Here is a 13,193-nt window from a genome sequence, read left to right on the forward strand (position 1 = left end):
TCTGGATTGTAGTCCTTTGTACTCTGGATATTTGTTTTCATTTTTTTCAAGTTCAATTTACTGTTTATTCTATAGTTAACATTCTTTTATGGCTTGTCAAAGAAATATTTGCCTATACCAAGCTCACAAAGGTCTTTCTTTTGCTTTCATCTATATATTTTATATTTGGGGCTTTTACCTTTGCAGTAATTTTTGTTTATGCTGAGAAGTAAAGGTTGAAGTGTTTACTTCCAGCTTTCAAGTGTAGATTTGGTTGGACTAGTACCAATTGTTGAAAAAAAGCAATCTTTTCCTTTTAATTTAATCTTGAATTTCATTGAAAATTAATTAACCTTGTACAGGTCTTTTTATAGGATCTCTATTCTCTTTCATTGATATATATGTCTAACTTAACATCTTTTTTCACATTATCTTGATTCCAGTGATTTTATAGTGACACTGAAAAAAGTAAATCCTCCAAATTTTTTCATCATTTTCAAAAACTTTTGGTTACTATAAGTTCTTTGGATTTCCATGTGTATTTTAGAGTCGTCTCTATTTCTGGGGAAAACTTCTGAGAATGCGATTGGAATTATATTGAATCTACAAGAAAATTTGGAGACAATCAACATGTAAACAATACTGATTCTTCAAACTCATGAATATTTTGTTTTCAGAATATATATCTTGCTCATATTTAAACTGGTTCTTACAATTCATACTGTTGATGCTTTTGTAAATGGTACTTTTTAAAAATTAATTTTCAATTGTTTATTGCTAAGGTACAGACATATACCTTATATCTTTTATAGTGACATGATGTCTGTGTCCTTGCTACACAGGGTCATTCCCACATAAAAACAGCCCTTTAAGACCATGGTAGATAACTGTTTCTCCTAAATTCATACAGTAAGAGAAATAAGAAAAAGTGAAAAATAGAACTATTCCCAATTAAAGGAACAAGAGAAATCTCCTGAAAGAACAATAATATGGACCTCTCCAGTCTACGAGACCCTGAGTTCAAAAAGGAGGTAATAACTATGCTGAAGGAATTAGAAAGAATATAGAAATGTGGATCATTGACACAAGGAACTAGAAATAATAAACAGGAGCCAGTCAAAATTAGACAACTCAACTGCCAAGATGAAAACTGAGCTAAGGGCAATAAATAGCAAACTAAATAATGCAGAAGAATGAATAAGTGACCTGGAAGGCAGAATAACAAAAATCACCCAATCAGAACAGCAGACAGAAAAACAAATGAAAAAATGATGGCAAAAGATGAGATCTATGGGAAGACAAAGAAGGACACTATATTATGATAAAAGGATTAATACGAGAATATCACACCCATTAACATATATGCACCCAATTTAGTAGCACCTAAATACATAAAACAAATATGATAAACATAAAGGGAGAAATTAATGGGAATACAGTAATACTAGGAGGCTTTAACACCTCACTGACATCAATGGACAGATGTTCCAGACAGAAAATGAATAAGGCAGCAGAGATCCTGAATGATACAATAGCCTTAACTGATATCTACAGGACCCTACATCCAAAAAAAAAAAAAAATGAATACACGTTCTTTTCAAGTGCACATGAAACATTCTCTAGGATATACTGCATATAGGACACAAAACAAGCCTCAACAAACTTAAGAGAATAGAAATTATTTTAAGCATCTTTTCTGAACACAACACATGAAACTAGAAATTAAGCACAGAAAGAGAAACAAGGAAAAGATCATATGGAGACTACACAACATGCTACTGAAAAACAGTGAGTCAATAATGAAATCTAAGAGGAAATTTAAGATAACCTTGAGGCAAATGACAATGAAAATACAACCATACAAAATCCATGGGATGCAGCAAAAGCAGTCCTTAGAGAGAAGTTCATAGCAATACAGGCCTTTCTCAAAATATAAGAAAAATCCTAACTAAACAACCTAAACTAGAAAAAAAGAACAAACAAAACCTAAAGTCAGCAGAAGCAAGGAAATAATAAATATCAGTGAGAAAATAAATAAAATAAGGATTAAAAAAAGAAAATAAAATCAATAAATACAAGAGCTGGATTTTTGAAAAGATAAACAAAATTGACAAACATCTGGCTAGGCTCACCAAGAAGTAAAGAAAGAGGACCCAAATAAACAAAATAAGCAATGAAAGAGGAGAAATAACAACTGGTAACACAGAAATAAATAATACCTTAAGAAAATATTATGAACAGTTATATGTTAACAAAATGGACAACCTAGAAGAAATGAACAAGTTCCTAGAACCATACAGTCTGCCAAAACTGAATCAAGAAGAAACAGATAATTTGAACATACTGATACCTAGAAGTGAAATAAAATTTGTAAAAAAAAAAAAAAAAAAATCTCCCTGCAAACAAAAGTCTAGGACCAGATTGCTTCACTGGGGAATTCTGTCAACTGTGCAAAGAAGAATTTATACCTATCCTTCTCAAACTCCTCCAAAATACTGAAGAGGAGGGAATATTCCAAAGTCATTCTGTGAAGCCCCATCTCCCTGATACAAAAACCAGACAAAGACTCTACCAGAAAAGGAAATTACATGCTGTTATTCTTGATGAATATATATGAAAATATCCTCAAAAAATATTAGCAAACCAAATCCAATAACACATAAAAAAGATCATACACCATGATCAAGTTGGATTCATTCCAGGGTCACAAAGGTGTTTCAACATATACAAATCAACCAATGTGATATACCACAGCATCAAAAGAAAAGATAAAAACCACATGATCATCAGAGTAGATGCAGAAAAAGCATTTGATAAAATTCAACATTCATTCATGATAAAAACTCTTGCCAAATTGTGTATAGAGTGAACATATCTCAACATAATAAAAGCCATTTATGGGCTTCCCTGGTAGCGCAGTGGTTGAGAGTCTGCCTGCCGATGCAGGGGACACAGGTTTGTGCCCCGGTCTGGGAAGATCCCACATGCCGCGGAGCGGCTGGGCCCGTGAGCCATAGCCGCTGAGCCTGCGCATCCGGAGCCTGTGCTCTGCAACGGGAGAGGCCACAACAGTGAGACGCCCGCGTACAGGAAAAAAAAAAAAAAAAAGCTATTTATGACAAACCCACAAAAAATACTAAATGGTAAAAAGCTGAAAGCCTTCCTGCTAAAATCTGGAACAAGACAAGAATGCCCACTCCTGCTATTCTAATTCTATTTGACATAGCTTTGGAAGTCTTAGGCACAGCAAGAAGACAAGAAAGAGAAATAAAAGTTATCCAAATCAGAAGGGAAGAAATAAAATTGTCATTATATGCAGATGACAAGATACTCTATATAGAAAACCCTGAAGACTCCACACAAAAACTATCAGAACTGATAAATTCAGCAAGGTAGCAGGATACAAGATTAATATACAGAAATCTGTTGCATTTCTTTACATGAATAAAATATCAGAAAGAGAAAGTAAAACAAAACAAAAAATCCTGTTTAACGTTGCATCAAAAAAAAAAACCAAACAAACAAACCTGGGAATAAACCTAAAGAAGGAGGTGAAAGACATACTCTGATAATTATAAAATACTGATAAAGGAAATAGAAGATGATTCAAGGAAGTGGAATGATACCGCATGCTCCTGGATTGGAAGAATTAATATAGTTAAAATGGCTATACATACCAAAGCAATCTACAGATTGAACACAATCCCTATCAAATTACCCCTAACATGTTTCATAGAACTAGAACAAATAATCTTAAAATTTATATGGAACCACAAAAGACCCAGAATTGCCAAAGCAATCCTGAGGAAAAATAACAAAGCTGGAGATATAACCCTCCTAGACTTCAGACATTACGGCAAAACTACAGTAATAAAAACAGCATGGTGTTGGCACAAAAACAAACATGTAGATCACTTGAACAGAATAGAGCCTAGAAATAAATCCACACACCTCTGGTCAATTAATCTTTTTATTTAATTAAAAAAATGTTTTAAATTTTATTTATTTTTGGCTGTGTTAGGTCTTCATCACTGCACACGGGCTTTCTTTAGTTGTGGCAAGTGGGGCTACTCTTTGTTGCAGTGAGTTGGCTTCCCATTGTGGTGGCCTCTCTTGTTGTGGAGCACAGGCTCTAGGCACATGGGCTCAGTAGTTGAGGCACGTGCGTGGGCTTCAATAGTTGCGGCGTGTGGGCTCAGTGGTTGTGGCACGTGGGCTCTAGGGTGCACGGGCTTCAGTAGTTGTGGTTCATGGGCTCAGTAGTTGTGGCTAGCAGGCTCTAGAGCCAGGCTCAGTAGTTGTGGCACACAGGCTTAGTTGCTCTGTGGCATGTGGGATCTTCCTGGAACAGGGATCGAACCCAGGTACCCTTCATTGGCAGGCACATTCTTAACCACTGTGCCACCAGGGAAGTCCCCTGGTCAATTAATCTTAAATGAAGGAGCCAAGATTATACATTAGAGAAAAGACAGTTTCTTCAGCAACTGGTACTGGGAGAGCAGGACAGCAGCATGTAAATCAGTGAAGTTAGAACACTCCCTCACACCATTCACAAAAATAAACTCAAAATAGCTTAAAGACTTAAACATAAGACAAGATACCATAAAACTCCTAGAAGAGAACATAGGCAAAACATTTTCTGACATAAATCTTAGCAATATTTCTTAGGTCAGTCTCCCAAGGCAAAAGAAATAAAAGCAAAAATAAACAAATGGGACCTAAATCAAACTAATAAGGTTTTGCACAGCAAAGGAAACCATAAACAAAACAAAAAGACAACCTAAAGACTGGGAGAAAATATTTGCAAACAATGCAACCATCAAGGGCTTAATTTCCAAAATATACAAGCAGGTCATAAAACTCAAAAACAAACAACCCAATCAAAAAATGGGCAGAACACCTAAATAGACATTTCTCCAAAGAAGACATACTGATGGTCCACAGGCACATGAAAAGATGCTCCATATTGCTAATTATTAGAGAACTGCAAATCAAAACTACAATGAGGTATCACCTCACACCGGTCAGAATGGACATCATCAAGAAATCTACAGGGCTTCCCTGGTGGCACAGTGGTTGAGAGTCCGCCTGCCGATGCAGGGGACACGGGTTTGTGCCCCAGCCCGGGAATATCCCACATGCCGCGGAGCGGCTGGGAGCGTGAGCCATGGACGCTCAGCCTGCACATCCGGAGCCTTTGCTCCGCGATGGGAGAGACCACAATAGTGAGAGGCCCGCATACTGCAAAAAAAAGAAAAAAAGAAGTCTACAGATAAGAAATGCTGGAGAGGGTGTGGAAAAAAGGAACCCCCCCTACACTGTTGGTGAGAGTGTTCAGCCACTACAGAGAACAGTATCGAAGTTCCCTAAAAAGAATAACAGCAACAACAAAAAAATTAGAATTACCATATGATCCAGCAAATATCTGGAAAGGAAACAATCTCTAATTTTAAAAGTTACATGCATCCCAATGTTCATGGCAGCACTATTTACAATAGCCAAGACAGGGAAGTAACATAAATGCCCATCAACAGATGAGTGGATAAAGAAAATGTGGAATATATGTGTGTAATATTACTCAACCATAAAAAAGAATGAAATAATGCCATTTGCAGCAACATGGATGGACCTAGATATTATCATACTGAGTGAAATAAGTCAGAGAAAGACAAATATCATATGATATCACTTATATGTGGAATCTAAAAAAATAGTACAACTGAACTAATTTACAAAACAGAAAGACTCACAGACATGGAAAATAGACTTATGGTTACCAAAGGTTAAGGGAGCTGGAGGCATAAATTAGGAGTATGGGATTAACAGATGCTCACCACTGTATACACAATGGATAAAATACGATTTACTGTATAGTACAGGGATCACTATGCTGTACGCTTGAAACTCATACAATATTGTAAATAAATCACACTTCAATAAAAATTTAGATCTATTTTTAATCTCCAGCTTTTCTTAACATTTTCTTTTTTTTCCTACTCATTACATTCATATTTTCTTTAATTCTTTCAACATATTTAAAATCAGCATTTTGAAATCTTTCTCACTTTCAAGTTTGTTTCTATTGACTGGTTGTCCTCCTTATTATGGGTCATATTTATTTATTCTCTCTTTTTCTCTTCCTCTCTCACATGCCTCATACTTTTGATTAGATGCCAGAAACTGTGATTGTTACATTGTTGAGTGTCCTTCAGACTTTGCGTACACACTATGTTGGGTTTGGCGTGGACTCAAGATTACCTCCATCTTCTTCCCACCACAAATAACACTGATGAGCCTCTTAAACATATTCCCTCATGAATCACTGTGAAGATTTATCTGGAAAATATCCCCAGGAATGTTATTTCTGGGTTATAAGTAGTTTTATCCTCAGTTCATCTAAGCAGAACCAAATTGCTCTCTGGAAAGACTTCCTCAACAACCATCCCCTAGCAATGCTAGGGATTCATTCTCCCCCCCAAATTATACTTTTATCATCTAACTCTGTAATTTTTGTCAGTCTTATAGGCATGTAATGATATCTTATCTATGTAATTTGCATTTCTGTGATTGCTAATGATTTTGACATCTGTTTCTTTCTGAGCATTGTCACTTATTGGATGATATCTCCTGTAAATATCCTTTCTATATTATTTGTCCATTTCTCTGTTTGATTTATAGGTGTACACAGATCATTCTGCAGGTGTTAGGCCATATTTAGAAGAGAAATTTAAGCACCCACAAACAGGCTGAAATTTCTTATTAGTATACTCATGTTTCTGCAAGCTTGGATATGTATTCAGTTTGGGAAAAATGACTTGAGGATAGGAAGAACAGATCAAAATACATAAGGTAGCAATGACAGAATTGAGAATAATTTTAAAGAAGAAAAAACCCATGTAAATAAGAACAGAGCATGATTCTTCTTGTCCAGAATTAGTCTGATGTCCACAACCCCCCATGACATGACATTTAAATTTAAATTAGATTGAATTCTATAGAGTTAAAAATGATTAGTCAAAGAAAATAGGGGATAAAAATTAAAGGAGTATATAGTCTGAAAAAAAACACAACACAGAATTAATTTGTAGGAAACTGATTTTTTATAGTGGTTGATATATGTGGTCTGTACTTGTTTATATTGTAAAAATTTTGAAGTCTAAGCTCTTTGATAACAAGCTCTGTTTGTCTCATTTAACACTCTCCAGATGCTGCAGCTTTTATTTTTTCCATTCCTTATTCTTAAAAAAAAAATAAGAATGATCAAATCAGTTGTGCTTAATATATTCAAAAGTACTGCTTACAAGAACTAACTTTTTCTAAGATTCAGGAAAATAAGGAATAAGAAAACAGATAATTTTAGTTAATCTTCCTTATTACATTTAAATTTGAGGATTTGACTCATACATGACAGAATAGGAAATTATAAGGAATTTCAGTATATTTACAGTAAAATATATTCTATATTCTACTGATCCATCAAACTTCCTTGAATCCTCTTAAAGTCACAATAAAACAACCAGTTATTCCATTATCTCTCCTAAGCTCAGTATCTAAACCCTGAAAAATGCTTCCTATCCATTTTTGTTCTTTTAAAATAAACAGTCATGTCTGGGACTTCCCTGGCAGTCCAGTGGTTAAGACTCCATGCTACCATTGCAGGGGGCGTGGGTTGAATCCCTGGTTGGGAAACTAAGATCCCACATACCATGTGGCATGGTCAAAATAAATAAATAAATAAATAAAAATAAACAGTCATACCTTATTGTCTAATAAGGGAACTCTTTCAAGAGCTATCGCATTATATTACTGCTGCCTTTCTTTACCAAAATCTATAATTTTCAAACTGCTAGATTTTTCCATAACAAAAAATTCACTAGGATATTTATTTTTTCAAACATGTTCAAAATCCAATATTTTCCATCAACACTATTGCATTTGATGAGAAAAAAATAACCTTTCAAAGTTTTAGGTAGGGATTTTTATAGACGAAGATAGTGAGGCTTTAGAAAATATATTTTCTTGAATTTGTTTGCCCTGTACATATTGGAAAAAAACTTAAAACTTGAATTTAAATTTCAAGATAAATTTCACTGTCTTAATAACAATATACATATTTCATTTTTTTTTTAATCTTTCTCTTTTGTGACACCCTACAACAGAACTCTGACTTAACGACAGTGATCTTCTCAATTGTTTATTCTTCACCATTATGCTTTGGTTCATGAAAAATTTCTTATTCTCCCTTTTTTTTCTCTTCCAGCACCAATTTCCTTCCTTCTCTTCCAGATGTGCAAAAATCCCTTCTGGAATTCAAGACCCAAATCAATACCACTATCCTATGAAGATTTATTATAATTGTATAAATAACACTCATAAGTATAATTGCATTTTATTTATGTAATTGATTTATTTATTTTTTATTCTATATACACAGATTTTTTTTAAAAGGTACGTTCTTCTTCACAAGCCCCATCCCACCACATTGGACTGAGTTTCTAGAAAAAAGAACCAATTTTAATTTTTGGCTTTATGTAATCTGGTAATAAATACCTTATGCATATCTTATTAATTAATACAATACATAACCTATTTGTCAATGTTCACCCTTTCTGGGATTATAGCATCATTTCAGCTATTTCTTTCATAAAGACTAGTTTTTGATTATCTAATCTACTGGTAATCTAGTGATTTGGTTTCTTCCAAGGAAACCATATCACTAGGGATATGAACTGATACAAATTTATTTGGCTAATACTAGATGAGATGAGTTAATCTGCCTATATTTTATGCTAGTTTGCATTTTTCAGCATCCAACAAAGCATTTTACATTTATAATTTGTAGTTTTTTTCTTTTGTGTTGAAAAGTTCAAGCTTTGATAATCAAGTGATACTATCTAAGCAGAAAAGATGTAGATTCCAAACTTTCTTACTTCTGCTTGTGGCCAGAATGGAAGAAATGGCACTGAAATTAACCACTCATTATAGATAACTGAGAAAAATATACTAAACAACTGTTCAGATATTGGACAACAAGCACTGCCAAAGAGACAGAGAGAAGCATTTAGGGAGTTTAGCACCTGGAATTTGTGAAGGAGATTATTGGAGAGGAGAAAGCTACCCCTCCCCCCAAAAAGAGCCCCATGCTTCTAAGTAGGAGTAATCTTGAGTCTTTGAGTAAATACTTAGGGATATAAGTATATGATCCATAAGACATGTTAAAGAAGAAATTCAGGGGAAAAACAACCAAGAAAATTTGCATTGAAAAGTTCTTCAATAGCAGAGGGAAGAACACTCCCAAACTCATTCTACGAGGCCACCATCACCCTGATACCAAAACCAGACAAAGATGTCACACACACACACACACACAAAAACAACTACAGGCCAATATCACTGATGAACATAGATGCAAAAATTCTCAACAAAATACTAGCAAACAGAATCCAGCAGCACATTAAAAGGACCATACACCATGATCAAGTGGAGTTTATCCCAGGAATGCAAAGATTCTTCAATATACACAAATCAATGTGATACACCATATTAACAAATTGGAGAAAAACCATATGATCATCTCAATAGATGCAGAAAAAGCTTTTGACAAAATTCAACATGAATTTATGTTAAAAACTTTCCAGAAAGTAGGCAAAGAGGGAACTTACCTCAACATAATAAAGGCCATATATGACAAACCCACAGCCAACATCGTTCTCAATGGTGAAAAAATGAAACCATTTCCACTAAGATCAGGAACAAGACAAGGTTGCCCACTCTCACCACTATCATTAAACATAGATTTGGAAGTTTTAGCCACAGCAATCAGAGAAGAAAAAGAAATAAAAGGAATCCAAATCGGAATAAAAGAAGTAAAACTTTCACTGTTTGCTGACGACATAATACTATACATAGAGAATCCTAAAGGTGCTTCCATAAAACTACTAGAGCTAATCAATGAATTTGGTAAAGTAGCAGGATACAAAATTAATGCACAGAAATCACTTGCATTCCTATAAACTAATGATGAAAAAATCTGAAAGAGAAATTAAGGAAACACTCTCATTTACTAATGCAACAAAAAGAATAAAATATCTAGGAATAAATCTACCTAAGGAGACAAAAGACCTGTATGCAGAAAACTATAAGACACTGATGAAAGAAATTAAATGTGATACAGATGGAGAGATATACCATGTTCTTGGATTGGAAGATTCAATACTGTGAAAATGATTATACTACCCAAAGCAATCCACAGATTCAATGCAATCCCTATCAAACTATGAATGGCATTTTTCATAGAACTAGAACAAAAAATTTCACAATTTCTATGGAAACACAAAAGACCCCAAATAGCCAAAGCAATCTTGAGAAAGAAAAATGGAGCTGGAGGAATCAGGCTCCCTGACTTCAGACTATACTACAAAGCTGCACTAATCAAGATAGTATGGTACTGGCACAAAAACAGAAATATATATCAGTGGAACAGGATAGAAAGCCCAGAAATAAACCCATGCACATATGGTCACCTTATCTTTCATAGAGGAAGCAAGACTATACAATGGAGAAAAGACAGCCTCTTCAATAATTGGTGCTGGGAAAACTGGACAGCTACATATAAAAGAATGAAATTAGAACACTCCCTAACACCATACACAAAAGTAAACTCAAAATGGATTAAAGAGCTAAATGTAAGGCCAGACACTATCAAACTCTTAGAGGAAAATATAGGCAGGACACTCTATGACATAAATCACAGAAAGATCCTTTTTGACCCACCTCCTAGAGAAATGGAAATAAAAACAAAAATAAGCAAATGGGACCTAATGAGACTTAAAAGCTTTTGCACAGCAAAGGAAACCATAAACAAGACGAAAAGACATCCCTCAGAATGGGAAAAAATATTTGCAAACGAAGCAACTGACAAAGGGTTAATCTCCAAATTATACAAGCAGCTCATGCAGCTCAATATAAAAAAATCAAACAACCCCAAAATGGGCAGAAGACCTAAACAGACATTTCTCCAAAGACGATATACAGATTGCCAACAAACACATGAAAGGATACTCAACATCACTAATCATTAGAGAAAGGCAAATCAAAACTACAATGAGGTATCACCTCACACCAGTCAGAATGGCCATCTTCAAAATATCTACAATTAATGCTGGAGAGGGTGTGGAGAAAAGGGAACACTCTTGCACTGTTGGTGGGAATGTAATCTGATATAGCTTCTATGGAGAACAGTATGGAGGTTCGTTAAAAAACTAAAAATAGAACTACCATATGACCCAGAAGTTCCACTACTGGGCATATACCTTGAGATAAACCATAATTCAAAAAGAGTCATGTACCACAGTGCTCATTGCAGCACTATTTACATAAGCCAGGACATGGAAGCAACCTAAGTGTCCATCAACAGATGAATGCATAAAGAAGATGTGGCCCATATATACAATGGAATATTACTCAATCATAAAAAGACATGAAATTGAGTTATTTGTAGTGAGGTGAATGGACCTATAGTCTGTTATACAGAGTGATGTAAGTCAGAAAGAGAAAAACAAATACCGTATGGTAACACATATATATGGACTCTAAAAAAAAAAGTTCTGATGAACCTAGGGGCAGGACAGGAGTAAAGACGCAGATGTAGAGAATGGACTTGAGGACATGGGGAGGGGGAAGGGCAAGCTGGGAAGAAGTGAGAGAGTGGCATGGACATATATACACCACCAGATGTAAACTAGATAGCTAGTGGGAAGCAGCCGCATAGCACAGGGAGATCAGCTCGGTGCCTTTTTTTTTTTTTTTTTCAGCTCAGTGCTTTGAGACCACTTAGAGGGGTGGGACAGAGAGGGTGGGAGGGAGACGCAAGAGGCAGGGGATATGAGGATATATGTATACGTATAGCTGATTCACTTTGTTATACAGTAGAAACTACCACAACCATGTAAAGCAATTATACCCCAATAAAGATGTTTAAAAAAAAAAGTTCTTCAGATTCAAACAGAGTAGAAGATATTCAAGATCCAACCACCCAGATAAGAAAGAATTAACTGAACACCTATGATATTCAGTAGACAGCCTAGAAGGGCCTCAGCTTGTAGTAAGTCTTAACCAGTTAAGGTAAAGTCTAGGCTAGCCTACCCGAACAAAATTTTAAAGTCTCAAACTGATCCCAAAGTAGCTTAACTACCCCCCAAAGTAAAACTCATTCCACTTTAAAGGATGCCTCTCTTAGGAGCATTACAGTAAAATATCGCCTACGTCCAAAAATGGATCTTAAAATCATAGTGCTCAGTGAACCAAGCACATGCAATAAGTTTTATAACATTATACAGTAGTACATTGTTATAAGAACATGTAGAAGCAAACAACAATAAAAAAAGATAGTATAGAAAGATTGTAGCAGAGTAGAAATGGGTAGGGAGGTGAGAGGAATATGTGAATGAAAAGGAATAAATGAAATAAGAGAAGAGAGTGACACTAATAAAAGTGTATTATTAACACAACCCTCTCCAAATGAGGTTAAAAATAAGCAGCCTGATAATATTGTATTCACAAGGGTGTCTGTTATATAAGGCCCATAAAACCTAAGCAAAACATGTTGTGAACAGTATTTAATTTGGTTAATGTAAAACATCTGTGTGTGTCACTTCCCTTTCAGATTGACTTGTTTTTAATTTACCTGAATAATCTGTACAGTCACTTTATTTTGTCATGGTTCCATTTCAGCTTACTAGCTGACACATTCTTTAGATGACTTTTTCCTATCAGTTAAATGGCCACAAGTAAAACTGCACAATCTACAGAGTGAAGAAAGCAGAGAAGGAGAATAAAAGGGAAAATGAAAAAATAGAGTAAGGAAAAATGAGAGATGAAAGAGGCAATTGAAAGCAGCAGCAAGAGAAAAGTGGAAAACAAGCTGGACATTGTAAATCCACCCCTCTTAGGGCTTTTTCTTTTTCTCTGTTTCTCCTTCTGTAAATAAGGACTGTTTTACTAATTATATCCTCCCGGAATATAAAACCTTATTTTGTTTCCACTAAAAGAAATTGTATAGAGGAGTTCTAATTCAGCTAGATGGTGAAGAGCAAGAAGCAGGTAGCTAAGGAAGGGCTTTAGTGCCTTTCTCTCCCCCTCACATCAGGGTCTTATCTTCTGTCAACCCACGCCTCTCCATAAGCAGCAACACAACTGCTGATGGTATGAAGCTC

The sequence above is a fragment of the Phocoena sinus genome, chromosome 12 (genome assembly GCF_008692025.1).
Source record: "Phocoena sinus isolate mPhoSin1 chromosome 12, mPhoSin1.pri, whole genome shotgun sequence".
Lineage (NCBI taxonomy): Eukaryota > Metazoa > Chordata > Mammalia > Artiodactyla > Phocoenidae > Phocoena > Phocoena sinus.